This window comes from Amphibalanus amphitrite, unplaced genomic scaffold, assembly GCF_019059575.1.
Source record: "Amphibalanus amphitrite isolate SeventyFive unplaced genomic scaffold, NRLGWU_Aamphi_draft 000271F_arrow, whole genome shotgun sequence".
NCBI classification, from domain to species: Eukaryota; Metazoa; Arthropoda; class Thecostraca; order Balanomorpha; family Balanidae; genus Amphibalanus; species Amphibalanus amphitrite.
Window position 1 is genome coordinate 383,113 of NW_024881766.1, and position 16,043 is coordinate 399,155.

The window sequence follows — 16,043 nt, forward strand, 5'->3', positions numbered from 1 at the left end:
AATACCCACCCGGTAATTACCCACTACATCACATCTCTCGTCCAATTACCCACAATACCCGCCCGGTAATTACCCACTAGATCATATCCGTCCAGTCAATTACCCACAATACCCGCCGGGTAGTTACCCACTACATCACATCCGTGTGATACTACTACATCTACACTACTACTACTACAACTAGATCACTACACTAGAGCGGACACCGGGGCCGTGTGCCGGCTGACCGGCGCCGCTCTCAGTGCCGGCTGGTGCAGCACACACGGCAGCAGTCAGCTGGCGGCCCCGGCCGACTGGCTCGGCCTCTCTGCAGTCAGCTCATCACTGCACGGTCGGTAGTGCAGCGCATCAATCCTCCCACTTCCTCACTTCGACCCGACCGCCTTCCCGTCTCTTCAGCTGACGGTACAGCTCCCCTGTGGACAGAGCAGAGACACGTCTGAGGTGGACACGTCACACACAGACAGACACACAGACAGCGGTACAGCCATGTCCACACACCGCCGGCCAGTGACGTCACACACAGGACAGACGGCTGACGTGACGTCACCGTCGGCCCTGGTGGCCGTGACGCGTGACGTCACCGTCCGTGACGTGGCCGGCGGCGGTGGTCGAGTGTGTGTGTCTGAGAGGCCGGTGGCGCCGTGCAGCGTCTGTTGTGAGGGACTGACTGGTCAGAGGCGCGGCGCGCGGCGCCCTCTCACCTACCGGGGACATCGAGACAGATGGTACGGGGCCAGCCATCACTGTCCCGGCCCAGGTCCGCCTCCTTCAGGGCGGTCAGCACGGCCCGGCCGGTGTCTGCCGTGCAGTGAAGGTACAGACGGTCCAGCTTCCGACACGACTTCACCAGTCTGTAACAGAGCAGAGCAGCAGAGCCGTCACACACAAACACAGCGGCACCAGTCGGCCGGACGTACGAGTCAGTGTCAGTGTCAGTAGTTCAGTGTCGGTGTGTTGGTGTCAGTGACAATGCGTCAGTGTCAATGTGTCGGTGTCAGTGTGTCAGTGTCAATGTGTCAGTGTCAGTGTCCCTGTGTCAGTATCAGTGTGTCAGTGTATGTGTGTCAGTGTATGTGTGTCAGTGTCAGTGTACCAGTGTCAGTGTGTCAGTGTCAGTGTGTCAGTGTCAGTGTGTCAGTGTCAGTGTGTCAGTGTCAGTGTGTCAGTGTCAGTGTGTCAGTGTCAGTGTGTCAGTGTCAGTGTGTCAGTGTGTCACTATCAGTGTGTCAGTGTCACTGTGTCAGTGTGTCACTGTGTTAGTGTCAGTGTGTCAGTGTGTCAGTGTATCAAGTGTCACTGTGTCAGTGTCAGTGTCTGACAGGACGCCCCCTCGCCAGTGTCTGCTGACTGACCTGGTATACGCTGCTGCTGTGAAGGCCGTCTCTGCCGGCCGCTGGAGTTCCCCCAGTGTAAGGTCCTGCAGCCCGGGGCAGCCGCTGAGACTGTCCAGCACGGCGTCAGGGACGCCGCCGGACAGGGTGAGATATTGCAGCTCAGGGCACCTGGTGAGGGGCTCCAGGCTCACGGTGTCAGGGACGCCGCCGGACAGGGTGAGAATCCGCAGCTCAGGGCACCTGGTGAGGGGCTCCAGGCTGCCGGCCGTGAGATCAGGACAGTCTGGAATACACAGACACACATACAGACAGGATCAGCCGACTGGGATACATGTCGATATATGGAAACACGAAACAGCTATGAATTCGCATGTTTTTACGGACACCGTAAGCCATGGTATAACTATATGATATGCCATTTAAACATGAATGATTAATGAATATGATAACATGAATGAATGAACATGACAACATGAATGTTCTGGTTATCTAATCGCATATCCATGTTATGGATATGCGATCAGTTCAGCCAATGCATTGAAGTGCATTGAACATTGCATTACAATCGCAATATGTAGTTCAACTAACTATGAGCGAATATGTCACTGATTGTACAGTCCTCCTCCATTTTTGAGCTCAGTTTGCTTCATTATTTCGCAGAGCACATTGGCTATGTATCACACCTGTCTCCATAAGGTCTGACAACGGCACACCGTTACTCGGTGTCCGCCATTCACTGAGCTGGTATATCAGCGGCCTGTCCGTGCTGCCGCTGCTCACCGTATATATACAGTACTGTGACCGTCCGTCCCAGGTCAGCCAGGTGACTGATGGTGTCGGCAGCCACCCCCTGGAGCGACACTGACAGATCATCACACAACCAGTACCGTTCCGGCCACCTCGGCTCCGTCACCTCCGGCCCTGTCGGACAGAGCTGTGTCAGCTGACTGCAGTCGGACAGAGTTGCCGCCAGCTCCCCGCTGCACTACTGACACCAGAGTGTCATACACTGGCACAGCCAGCACTGACATAGCCGAGCGGCCGCACAACGATATTTAGCACCAGCACTCAGCAGTCATAGGTAGGTATGTAGAAGAATGTGAATACTATGAACATAATAAGTACCTATATGCGATAAGTATATGCGTAGTACAATAGTCTATGAAACTACTTATACTACTCTCATTGGTTGCACTATGTCTATAATCATTCCCCATTGAAATACTTGCTCTCTTGTAACAATGCCTGCATTCCCGTGCTGGCCGCCTTCGATCGTGGCGCCACCTATACTATGTATAACCGCCGCGCCAGTGCTGCGGCCAGTCAGTCTCGTCAGTCTGCTCAGACTCGTCGTCAGCGAGCTATCTATGTAGTCAGTCAGTGTCAGTCGTCGATTAATACTCATTACGTTTGTTCGGAAATTTGCTGCTTGTGACAATGCAACTATCGCTAGTACCTAAACTTCTAAATCACCCCGTGACGTTACACTAATATTCCATGCATGCGCAACAAGCATGAACATTATCGAAGGGCATGCATTGAACCCCTTCCCCCTCTCACCACAATACGAGTAATATACACGATTACCGGTGAAACTTGCTAGTTGAGGCTGATTCGTTCGTCCATTTGCCGTCTCCCCTGTTCATTTGCATATACCGGCATTACATGTGTGATCTGAGGTATATCACCTATGACATTGAGGAGTCTGAGGCCCTCCGGCAGCTGCCCCCTCAGTCGCGGGAGGTCGGCGGCGGTGACTGACAGCCGCTGCAGCTCAGGGCACCTGGTGAGGGGCTCCAGGCTCACGGTGTCAGGGAAGCCGCCGGACAGGGTGAGATACCGCAGCCCAGGGCACCTGGTGAGGGGCTCCAGGCTGCCGGCCGTGTGATCAGTACAATCTGGAAAACACACAGACACACATACAGACAGGATCAGTTGGCTGTAATACATGTCGATACCTATATGACAAAACGAAACAACACCTAATAATTCACATGGTTTTATTGACACAGTAGGCAATGGTAAAACAGTGCTTGAACAGTGCTATGATATATGTAGGTAATCAGTTAAGCAAATGCATTGAACTTCATTGAACAGTGCAACACAATTGTTATGAGTACCTATGATCCACTAACTCTGAACGAATATGTCACTGAGTGAACAGTCCTCCTCCATTTTGGAGCTCAGTTAGCTTAATTATATCGCAAAGCACATTGGCTATGTATCGCACCTGTCTCCATGAGGTGCGACACCGGCACACCTCAACTCGGTGTCCGCCATTCGCTGATCTCGTATATCAGCGGCCTGTCTGTGCTGCCGCTGCTCACCGTATATCTCCAGTAGTGTGACCGTCCGTCCCAGGTCAGCCAGGTGACTGATGGTGTCGGCAGCCACCCCCTGGAGCGATACTGACAGACCACTCCCATACCATCCCGGCCACCTCGGCTCCGTCACCTCCGGCCCTGTCGGACAGAGCTGTGTCAGCTGACTGCAGTCGGACAGAGCTGCCGCCAGCTCCCCGCTGCACCACTGACACCAGAGTGTCACACACTGACACAGCCAGCACGGACACAGCCGAGCGGCTGCACAGCGATATTTTTACCAACAGCATACATAGGGGAAGGTGGGGTAAGACGGACCAGCTAAGGTTTGAGGCAGCGGCGCCGCCACGCTTTTATGAGCACTACGTACACCCGCATGCAGGTTAGTGGTAGGTTCAGGCACGACACCCAGGGTGGGATGAAAATTTTCCCAAGTTCCAAGGGGATCAGCCCGGGTGACCTACGCCCGAATCGCCTATTCCATCGAATGTCTACGCCCGGGTGACCTACGCCCGGCTGACCTACGCCCGAATCGCCTACTCCATCGAATGTCTACGCCCGGCTGACCTACGCCCGGCTGACCTACGCCCGAATAGCCTACTCCATCGAATGTCTACGCCCGGCTGACCTACGCCCGGCTAACCTACGCCCGAATCGCCTACTCCATCGAATGTCTACGCCCGGCTGACCTACGCCCGGCTGACCTACGCCCGAATCGCCTACTCCATCGAATGTCTACGCCCGGGTGACCTACGCCCGGCTGACCTACGCCCGAATCGCCTACTCCATCGAATGTCTACGCCCGGGTGACCTACGCCCGGCTGACCTACGCCCGAATCGCCTATTCCATCGAATGTCTACTGCCGTACGGCCTGCCCGTGTTCGTGGAGCAGTCCCTGCTGTGTTATCGAGTAAGGATTTACCCATTCACTACGCCGGCTGACTGGCGGCCCTATCCTTTGTTTGCGCTATTGTCGTCCGTCGCCCGCCGCGGCGGTGCCCAGGCCCAGGGGTCGCCTGTCGCAGCGGGGGGTAGCGTCCCGCCCCGCGGCCCCTGGCGCGGCGAGAGGTAACATGCCGCGGTGCACGGCACGGCGGGCCGCCGCCGCCGCCGCCGAGGGAGTGGACGCTGACAAGGATGAGGGCCGTGGGCCCGTGGCATCACCTGGGTTTGTATGGATTTTTGTTCATTTGGCCGGCTGGCTTAAGTCACCGATTACATTAAAAGGACAAGTGAAAATGAGCCCCTGCACGAATTAGTGTCTTTGCCAACGGCTAACTTCAATTGCAGGAGGGTGAGGAGGGGTCGAAAGAACCACCCAGTGATTCATCCCTTGATTGAGCTATAGGAAAAGCGGGTTTGGCGAGTGGAAGCCAATGAAATAAATTTTTATTGTCCTAAGAGCAACTTGACAAGAGTCATTGCCATAGAGTGCATCAAGTTTCAAGTTGAACATATTTTTTGAAAAATGTGAAGTAAAGCCTTGCTTCTCCGTCAAGTGACGGTGTATTCAAATAACCCGACCGTTGGGTAACTTGAACAGTCTTTCTTTGCACGCCATGAAATAGTTATCTGGCTATCACCGATGTTGTTTGGTGTATAAACAAATAGGCACAACAGCTCTAACATAGGTACCTTATTGAATAAAGATTAACCCGCGCCCCACTGGGGTCTGTGTATAACACGCCCTACTGGGGGGGGGCTATTCATAGCCCCCCCTCCTAACTCCGAAACTACTGGGCCGATCGTCAAAATTCAAACGGCGTCTGATAGCCCCGGAAAAACTGTCGAGCGAAACCTAATTTCATTGACCTCGAGGTCACCGATGACGTCACAGGTCAGGTCAAAGTAAAAATTATTAGCACTTTGGCTTGTTCACATTTTGGACTCTGGCCGCCGTCTTACAAGTCAGATCAGGCTCATTTTTGGTTTCCACACTCGTGAACAGATGCTCTAGATACCTTGAGGGTACCAAACTTGTACTTTGATTTTCAGGTCAGGGTCAGGTCATCACAGGTCACGAAAATATTATATCATGCGTCGGTCACGTGACACATGTTTTATGGTCCATTTAGGCCATAGATTTCGAATTTGATGTCGTCTGTGTCATTCAAGGTCATTTTGAGTCGAATTTAGCTTAGGTCAGGTCACTTTCAGGTCAAAAAAGGTCAAATTTTGAAGTTAAAATTTTTCAACAAAAAAGGTGTCTATTGGATGCAGTTTGAGCTCAGGAACACGATGGTGCCATTTATATTGGTGTACGATGTCAAATACGTACTGAAAAATTGATTTGAAAAATTAATAATTGTGAATTTTTTGCAATAATGCGTATAACTTGGTCATTTTTGAAGATATTTAGCTAAAACTTGCTAGAGTTAGTCATATTCATGCGTTCTGTCACATATATTCCGGTTTTTTCGAAAAGTCAAAAACTTTTTGAAAAAAATATAAAAATATAAATTTTGAATATTATTATATAAAATTTTCGAAATTTTCAAAATTTTGAAAATCCGAGATAGCAGTTTGATAGCGCGGTCAATTCTGAGTCCTTTCATGCAAAGAAATTGGATCTAGCTTAAAAACTGAGCTCTTGGGAGCGATTGCCGTGGTTCAATGTTTTGCGTCGAAATCGGACGAACATGACGTCACTCTGACGTCATTTCCGGCCGACCTATGGCAGCTACGAAGTTCAAATTTTGACACAAGGTGTCAAATTGATGCAGCCGAAGGTACTGAAAGTTTGGCATCGATACGTCAAGCGGTTTGGAAGTTATTGCAGAAAAACGGGAGGGGGGGCTATAAATAGCCCCCCCCCCAGTGGGGCGCGGGTTAAAACAACAACAAAAATAACCGTTGCAGAATATCAATATCTGCTTGCTGCACACCAGCCAGTTGACAGAGGTTGGCTTCTCTTGTCAGTTGTGCAGATCGTCTATATCTCCGTTCGGTAAAACCTATCACAACCTTACCACATCTGTTAGAGTGGTGCCAATTGGATTTTGTACCTTCAGAATTCCGATTTTGTCCTATGCCCAAATCGGAATTTGGTCGGACAAAGGCAGCATGCTTTGGACAATATTTGTCAATCACTTGCAACACTTCAGCATTTTTATAAAGTAATCGTGCACACCAGTAAAACGCCTTTTGGGGCGACCAACGGAGTGAGCGGGAGGGTGGGCCTTGCACGTGCGAAATTGCGAGGGGGTACCACCAAATAACTTGTGCACTGCACCCCAAGACCTACTAACCGGTCCCTAGTGATGTGCCAAATTTGAGCGCAATCGGCCCAGCCGTTCTCGAGATCTGGAAGCGGCACCCTGCATGTGCGTACGTGCCAACTGGGTCCCAACTGACTTTTGCACGGCACCCTACCAACTGCTCCCTAACCGTGTACCAAATTTGAGCGCAATCGGTCCAGCCGTCTTCGAGATCTGGAATCGACCCCTGCACGTGCGCACGTGCAACAGCACCCCAAATCTGGCACATGGATATGCATGGCTTAGTGGGTGCCTACCTACTTGCTAACTTTCAGCTCAATCTTTCGGTAAAAAATATTTTCGGGTCATGTCAGGTCACCGAGCTATAACCTCACAATAGGTAAAACCTCCGACTCTTTTTGACAAAATCGTACATCTGGCGTAACTGGACGCGATCCCATCGACAAGAACGAAATTATTCTGTGTGACTTATGTCAGATTTTGACAGGACATGAAACATTACATTGTATATTGACCTTTCTAAGGTCAACAAAGGTCATTGACCTCGCATGTCTGTGTTTAGTGGGGTTTCTTGAGGTCCTGAATCCGAATCTGTGGTTCAATCTTCATCTAAATGCTTTCAAAATTGTTCCTCGATCTGTACAAGGTCACCTCAGGTCAATTAGGACCGTCCTCGCCAGCGGCGGGTGTGACTCTCGTGTTCCCGGGGACTATGTCACGCCAGTAATGACTGAACTGCAGTGAACTATGCATCATACTGTTGCTAATTCATTGGGAAACACGGTCGTGAAAGTTTCATGTTGATATCTTTCATAGATTTGCCATTATTGGCTAAATAGCTTGGAAAATTTTAGCTTTTCCCCGTAATTTGATCGTTGACTAGCCAAAACGGTGTCAAATATTGACCTAGGATAAAGATATAGGTATCACCAGTCGCGAATACTCGTAAAGAGCAATCGACTTGTCTTTGTTGGGAAGCGCTACGACGTTTAGTTTCGAAACGCCAGGAGGTCGGATCACCCCCCCCCCCCCAGGCCGCGTTACGAAAAATGCCCTGCCAGGGCGAGGGTTATAATAGCACGATCTAGGCGTCCAAAAAAGGGGTATGATATTGAATTTGATATGCAACGTAGCATTTGATGAGCGGCTTGGTAATAGTTAGATTGTCCTGGAGTGACTCAATTCAGTTAACCCGCGCCCCGCTGGGCTATTCAGCCATACGCGCCCTGCTGGGGGGGGGGGGGCAGATTCTGCCCCCCCCTGCCTAACTTCCGAACCGATGGTCGTAGAAAGACGGGGAAAACGGCAATCGAAAGCTCTTAACAAGGCGGATCTTAAGAGCCGAAATTTTTTTGCTTAAGTAGGTCAGAGGTCAGGTCAAGGTCAGGTCAAGGGTACAAAATGCAAGTTTCTACAGTATCGGCCTTGCACCGTAGTTGCCGAAGAATGGACTGAGACTGATTGCACAAAACGTGTTCTTAGACTACCAAGACAATATTCGTTGCATACAATGTCATTCAAAGGTCAAGGTCAAGGTCAGGTCAGGTCAGGTCAGGTCACCAAAAACAAAATATAATAAAGGGCATGTGCGACACATGTTTTATGGGTCATTTTACTCATAGAATTCAAAAGGCACACTCAATAAGTGATATGAACCACGTCTGGATGAATTTCAGGTCGAGGTCAGGTCAAGGTCAGGTCAAGTGAGGTCAAATTTTGAAGTTGGGTTTTAAGGCCTAAAAAGGTGTCTATCTGATGCAGTTTTTCACGGCGAATCGAATGGTGCTATTTTTGTTTCCGTACGAGGTCTAGAACTTCCAAAAAAATCATTTTTCAAAATTTTTGTGTGTCGTGACGTCATAAAATTTTGAATAACTCCCACATTGTTGAACCGATTCTTCTCAAAATTGGTATGTAGGTGCACATAGACCACTTCTCTGACATATATTCCGGTTTTTTCGATACACTCAAAATTTTAGATTTTATAATTATTTTCCCAAAAAAAGTCAGTTTTTTGAAAAAAAAAATTGGGCCAAAATCCAAAATTTTCAAAAAACCGAGAAAGCCATTTGATAGACAAAGTGGAATCACGCATAACCTTTTTTGTTACGTCTTGATTCCTTTAAAAATGAAGATGTTAGCGGCGTTTGAAATTTTGCCGTTTTTGAGGCGAAAATGGCGAACATGACGTCACTAAAACGTCAATTTCTCGAAAATTTTCCGACGGATTTCGCTCAAATTTTCAGGGAACGTGTCACATTGATGTATGATAAGGTACCGAAAGTTTGACGTCGCTGGCGTAACGCGTTTAGAAGTTATTGGCGAAAAACGGGAGGGGGGCAGATTCTGCCCCCCCCCCCAGCGGGGCGCGGGTTAAGTTCTGGAACACTTGCAAGCTATACATTAAAAAAATATCTAGGCGCGTCCAGTGAATGTTGGAAGGTATTGGAAAGTAATTACACACAGCGAACATTTTCTACTCAGATCATGACGTTAAGTGTGTAAAATAACAAATGCAATAGCGATTGAAATGAACATTTTTTGTAGGTTCACAAGTAAACAAGAGGTGCCAGGTGGATCATAGGTGGACCCCGGAAAAGAAAGGGAGATCGATTTCACCTGCCAACTTCGGTACCCTGACGCCATCTATGAATTTTCAAATTAATTTGAGTAATTTTATCACGCATTTTTGTAACAAAATTAGACTTTTGCCAACACGTTTTCGTGATATCACCAACGAAGAAACCGATTTATGTTGCATTTTGTGTGCTTACTCATACTTGCTTAGTCATAGTCATACATTTATTCAGTTCACGTCCCAATTAGATCCGTTCCACTCAAATGTGGCTATTCCAGAGTCAGGCTCAATATATCAAAGTAGAAACAGCTCAGGTTGGTCACTTATGCTATAGTTCAGGCACACGCACCAATTCACGCCCATTCCCACTCGGCCATAGACGTGTCATCGAGAGCCGGCGCTGCACAGCCAGCCCAGCTGCGACTGGCGCACGCTGCTTGCTTGTTTTTGTTTTGTTGGGTTAGGCCCCTTGGGTCTGACAAGACCATTTCAGAGCCGGAAGAATGATAGGAATTAGGGGGAGACATTTGTCTGGGCAGACACCCTAGGGCCTAGAGTCGCTGGGGCTTAGCCCGTCCGAATGGACAGGCCGACCAGGACCCCCCCCCCCCCCCCAGCACCAGGGACGGCGCCGCGGATTTCGCCTTGCGGGGGCAGGTTTTCAGAAAAAGGGCCCAAACAAGATGGGGGCCCAAACTTTCCGAAATATCGTCAATACCGTCAATACTATGCAAGCCTTTATTTGTACAGGTCTCGCGAGATTAAGCGGTAGGTTTGGCACTTTTACATTTCCGGTCATATCTCAGAAACTAATCGATCTACAATGAAGTAATTTTACACGATCGTGGCCGGCTTGTTACCCAACAAGTCGATCGCATCTTCAACACTTAAAAGCTTAAGACGACGAAGATATAGCCTGAAGTACACTAAATTTTCTAGGTGCAAAACCTACCGCTAAAACCCGCGAGACCTGTAACGACCTACCATTCCCACAACCGTTACCTTCTACACTTGTATTTATTTTGTTTTTATTGCATACCATCAACAGGTTCAGAAACCCAATAATACACAATAACACAAATACACAATAGCTTTTGTGTTAACCCGCGCCCTGATGGGGTCTGCCTAGCAACACGTTCTGATGGGGGGGGGCATTTTGGCCCCCCTAAGATCTCGAAAACCACGCAACATAGCGACAAGCGGTAAACGGCGTTGGATAGCCCCAACGGGGAACTACCTTGTGACCTAATTTCATTGACCTCGGTCAAACCGATGACGTCACAGGTCAGGTCAAAGGTCGAATTTTCACCGTTTACAGGCATTTCAAGAAATGCGTTGTAAAATCGAGTAAAATGCATTTCATTGACAATCATCGATGGAGAAATGTTCTTCAAACACATATTTTGCTATTTGAGGTCACTGATACCAGGTCAGGTCACAGAGGTCAGGTCACTGGGGGTCACAATATGAAAGTGTCGTGTGATACATGTTGCATGGTCCATTTTACATGACAAATGCGATTATGTGGATCAGGCAGACTTTAAGGCTAGCTTAGGTCACGTTTTGGTCAAGGTCAAGTCAAGGTCAGATCAAGGTCAGGTCAAATTAGGTCAAATTTCAAAGTTGATATTTTTGCATAAAATGGGTACCGATTCGATGCAACTCGTCACGGGGAGTTCAATGGTGGTCTCCTTTTTGCGCTACAAGGTCTAGAATTGCTAAAAATTGAGTTCAAAAATTTGACGTCATCAATTTTTAACAGTTTTTTCGCTATAACTTGGCCAAAAAAAGAGGTATCGATCTTAAATTTGGTATGTATATCGAAGAGCGCAGGGACTATCACATATATTCCGTTTTTTTCGAAATTCGAAAATGTTTTGGAAATTTTTTGAGTTTTTCTAAAAAAATCATTTTTTTTTATTTTTGGGGGTCAAAATCGCAAAATTTTGAAAATCCGCGATAGCAGTTTTGTAGCGCCGTCTTTTCTCTACACTACCACATAAATAACTTTAAAATTGCTTATTAACTGTAGAATTGGTGAGCGTTTCAAGATGTCATGTTTTTTGCTCATTTTTACTCGAACATGACCTCAGTTTGACCTCAATAACTCCTGACCTGAGGTGACCTGTGACTTGAAATTTTGTGTGAAGGTGTCGAATTGATGCCCGGTAAGGTACCCAAAATTTGGCGGCGCTGCGCGCCGCCATTTTCTCGCTATTTAAGAAAAACCACAGGGTGGGGGCCAAAATGGCCCCCATCAGGGCGCGGGTTATTAAAGGACACACTCTTAACCCTCGCCCGTATTGGTGTTTTTCCAGCCACGAACGTATAGGGGGCAGGAGTCTGTTGCCCCCCCCCCTTGCCGTTTCGCCCCTTATCAAGCTAGACCTTCGCAGAAAAAAACGAGCGTGCTGCCCGTGACGAGAGAAAGCCGATGATACACAATTTTAAGGTCCTTGGTCATCGGCTAACCTTCCAGGTCAGGTCAATGGCCAAAAGTCGGGAAAAGCGGGACATGTTAGAACGTCGTAAAGGTGGCTGCTATAGGTTTCTTTTTTCGGGGTGATGATCACGAATATCATGTTAATAATGATCATAGATAATGTCTTCATGCATTTAGGCCAGGTCGGGTCAGGTCAGGTCAGGTCAGGTCAACCAGTAGGGGTTTTGCCGGGTATTCGTAGTAGGTGGCAACCGCCTCTGACAGCTTCGTAACATGTTACGAATGCACCAAAATTACTTCGTAAATGTTCAAATGGTTGCTAAATTCGAATTCAGATCCAAAACTAGCCTAGAGACATGCAAAACTCCAAAAAAGAAAACCGAGGTCATCAAAGGTCAATGACCTGACCTGACCTCCCGGTGATCTTGACACCCACCCTAATGCATGGGAGCAACATCATATCCCATGTTTGAACGCTTGAAACCACGAAAAGACTGCAAACGCGCGGCTGATGCGAGCCGACATGCGCTGAATCGCGATTCCGGCCAAACATGGTCTCGAAAAGTAGTAGGTCACAGGTCAAAGGCCATTAGGGTCAGGGTCATGAAATTTTAAGGATAGGTGTAAAATTAGCGCCCCCAGGTCACGAAGTTGGTCGAAAGAGGTCATGTCGCATATCATTCGATTCGGCAGGTCTTCCTGAGTTCATTGGTAGCTTTCCTGGCTCGCTAGCTCAATTTGATCGGGAGTGATTGACGAAAAACTAAAATGACCTTGATGACGTTGTAAATGACGTCACGCAAGGTCAACATTGCAAAAGTGACGCATGTAACCTTGCAAGGAGTACATCCAATCACGATTCTGTGTGCTTGAGATAGTTGGAGATCGTTCCCGGCGCCAGAATAGCAGTTTTCATTTTTCCCCATTGACTTTTAATGGTGAGGTCACGAAAATGACCTGACCTCATATGACCTTTAGGAAAAATCCGAGATATACAAGTTGTGAGACTCGTTATGGATACTTGATCCTGCAAGTTTCATTTCCCTGTGAGTTTCCTCTGGGAGGGCGTTGTGAAGTTGCGACATCTGAAGACCGTGCAGAGGTTCACTTATAACGTCATAGGTCAGTGACCTGACCTGACTCGAAAATGCCGTTGGTGTCAAAAGGTCCGGCTTGAATCAAAGGTTAGGTATGCCAAGTTTCAGCTTTCTATCGCCAGTGTGTTAGGAGCTATCGCGGAAAAAACCCTAGGGGGGGGGGGGCGGGTGCCGCCCCCCCCATAGGGTTTTTTCGCGATAGCTCCGAACACGCTGGCGATAGAGAGCTGAAACTTGGCATACCTGACCTTTGATCCAAGCCGCATCTTTTGACACCAACCGCATTTTTGGGTCAGGTCAGGTCACTGACCTATGACGTCATAAGTGAACCTCTGCACGGTCTTCAGATGTCGCAACTTCGCAACGCCCTCACTGCCAGAGGAGATGTCACAGGGAAATGAAACTTGCAGGATCTAGTATCCATTATGAGTCCCACAACTTGTATATCTCGGATTTTTCCTAAAGGTCATATGAGGTCAGGTCATTTTCGTGACCTCACCATTATAAGTCAATGGGGAAAAATGAAAACTGCTATTCTGGCGCCGGGAACGATCTCCAACTATCTCAAGCACACAGAATCGTGATTTGATGCACTCCTTGCAAGGTTAGATGCGTCACTTTTGCAATGTTGACCTTGCGTGACGTCATTTATGACGTCATCAAGGTCAAATTAGTTTTTCGTCAATAACTCTTGATCAAATTGAGCTAGCGAGTCGGGGAAGGCACCAATGGACTCAGGAAGGCCTGCCGAATCGAATGATATGCGACATGACCTCTTTCGACCAACTTCGTGACCTGGGGGTGCTGACCTGACCTTGACCTGAGGTCAACACCCCAAGTTGACCTGACTCGGACAAAAAGTATATCATTCGACGCGCCTGAGCGAGGTGAACACGATGCTGCCAAAATCGGCGCTCTGCGGCCGTTTTTTGCGAAGTTATTCACCAAAAACTGAACCGTACCTTGGGGCACTTGACCTGACCTCAGAGGTCACCGGTTGACCTAGGACCTTAAAATCGGGTACCAATCTCTGCGTCTCGTAACGGCGCACACGCTCGTTTTTTCCGCGACGCGCTAGCTCCACCAGGGGCGAAACGGCGAGGGGGGGTCGTACCCGCCCCCCCCCCTCGGCCGGCGCGTATGTAGAAAACCAATAGGTCCGGCGAGGGTTAATTGAGTACCTTATTGCTTCGTTTGTGATATGTGTATGTAGAACATTTACCTCTTGAATGGTGCGCCATAAACTGCGTTTGAATTTCAGTTATTTTTGGGTAGGTATATAATTTATGCTAGCGGCCGCAAAACGCCACAGTAGGTGCACTGGCGGTCGCAGCCGCTAGCAAAAGGGAAGTTAGGTTAGGTTAGGTTAGGTTAGGTTCACACTCGCGGGACATAACATTTATCCGTCACCGGAGGGGGGGGGGGGGTGATCGGCTAATTTTTACGTCCACGAGGCGCCGCGCAGTTGGCACTAATTATGCTTCATCCATGTCATTCTTGCGTGGAATCTTTAAGCACAATTTAAGGCAAAATCACCAGTTCCATTTCCCGCCCCACGGTGTTTCCACCGGTCGGGCCACTGCACCATGGCGACGGATCGGTGTAGCATATGCTGGAAGGTCGGGCACGCGGATTTATGACCTTACCACTATAAAACAGTTCGGAAAAGTACAGATACCTACTTCTTGCTATGAACAAGCATGTGAAACCCAGAGAGCATTTTCAGACTATGACATTTACCCATATAGTTGTGTGGCGGCGGGAGAGAGTAGGTACACCGACCTCTGGAGACCAAAGGTTCCTGGCTTTCAAAATTGGCATCTGAGGGCCGCGCGCGACTCCTGCGGGCTTCGTAACGGCTCTATTGGGGCTCACTCAACCTGCCTAGTCCTCATGCTGAAAAGACTGGCCCTGAGCCCTGAGGATTTCATCAGGCTAGAAAAATCAAGGTTTTAATGCCAAGATAGTTTAATTTTCTGGCTCTGCTTTGAAAGCCCTTCAAATCTGATATTTTTCATTGGTATGGATATTAAAATAATTGGGCAATAACAATAGGATCCATGACGTGTAAAGCTTGTGTAATCCTAACTTTCCAATTTATTCGAGGGAAATAATGTATGATATTTGCCAATACCTAGAAACTCAGAGCATGCTGTTTCCGATCTTTATCTCACTCAGAGGAACAAAACAAATCAATTACCCTTACAGAGACCATTCCAGCCCATCAAGAACATGGGGTTACCATATGTTCTCATCACAGCATTATAACACTTGGCACGATAAAAGCATGATGAGAAATACAGCTAAGCTTACCTTTAAATCCAAAGTAAGTTCCAATTATCCGTCACTGTATAGGTCAGGTCCGTCTAAGTCAACACGCTCTTCACTAACACCTCGCCCGCCGCCCCGCACAACGTGCTGTGTACTACGCGCAAAAGATGGCGGCCACCGGCAGCCTCGCGACGTATGCTAAAACCCCTTCGTAACTCCCTTTTTACTCCTGTCGGAACGTTCGGCAAAGGTTTTTCATGGGAGCATTTTCAAGAGTTTTGACCCATATGGAGTCAATTTTTTTTCTCAGTGATCGCGCTACAAACAATCACTGTATATAATTCACAAAACGCCCTGACACCTGGCTCCGAAGACACCCATATGCCTATCATTTTACATGCTAAAATGCTTTACAATCCAGAAGTGGCTATATTGCGATGCATTGTTGCTAATTGGGGCAAATAGATGAGGAAAATGTTTAAAACATTCCTTTTGCAGTGGGGCTATATATTGCGCTAGGCAACCTTGCTTGCAAACGCTTAAGTATTGTTTGTTTTTGAAACGGTTCTTCGTCTAAATCTATTATCCGAAGGCCACGTTACTGACACTCATACGAAAACGGAACATTAAATGCATTTTCTATGCAAACGAAACTCATAATCAGGTGACAACCAAAGTATAGCGTCTTACCATACCCGTAATACTACATGCTATCGCATGCTTTTGATCCTCCAATTCTGGATAAAACACCCCGTTTTGAAATGCCTTGGAAAAGCT

General features: G+C 48.1%; 2 long non-coding RNA genes across 2 annotated transcripts in view; both read right to left on the reverse strand.

The window, feature by feature from the left end:
- Positions 1-212: 212 nt before the first annotated feature.
- On the reverse strand, positions 213-1,620 carry LOC122387036. Its single transcript, XR_006257484.1, has 3 exons — positions 1,356-1,620; positions 709-854; positions 213-416 (listed from the first exon to the last, which is right to left on the reverse strand). It is a non-coding gene; the product is annotated as an uncharacterized LOC122387036 (long non-coding RNA).
- Positions 1,621-3,183: 1,563 nt separating this feature from the next.
- LOC122387035 overlaps positions 3,184-16,043 on the reverse strand; it is a 29,948-nt gene continuing 17,088 nt past the window's right edge. The window contains exons 2-3 of the long non-coding RNA XR_006257483.1: positions 3,665-3,799; positions 3,184-3,235 (exon numbers count right to left, since the gene is read on the reverse strand). This is a non-coding gene — a long non-coding RNA (uncharacterized LOC122387035). The remainder of the gene's footprint in view (positions 3,236-3,664; positions 3,800-16,043) is intronic.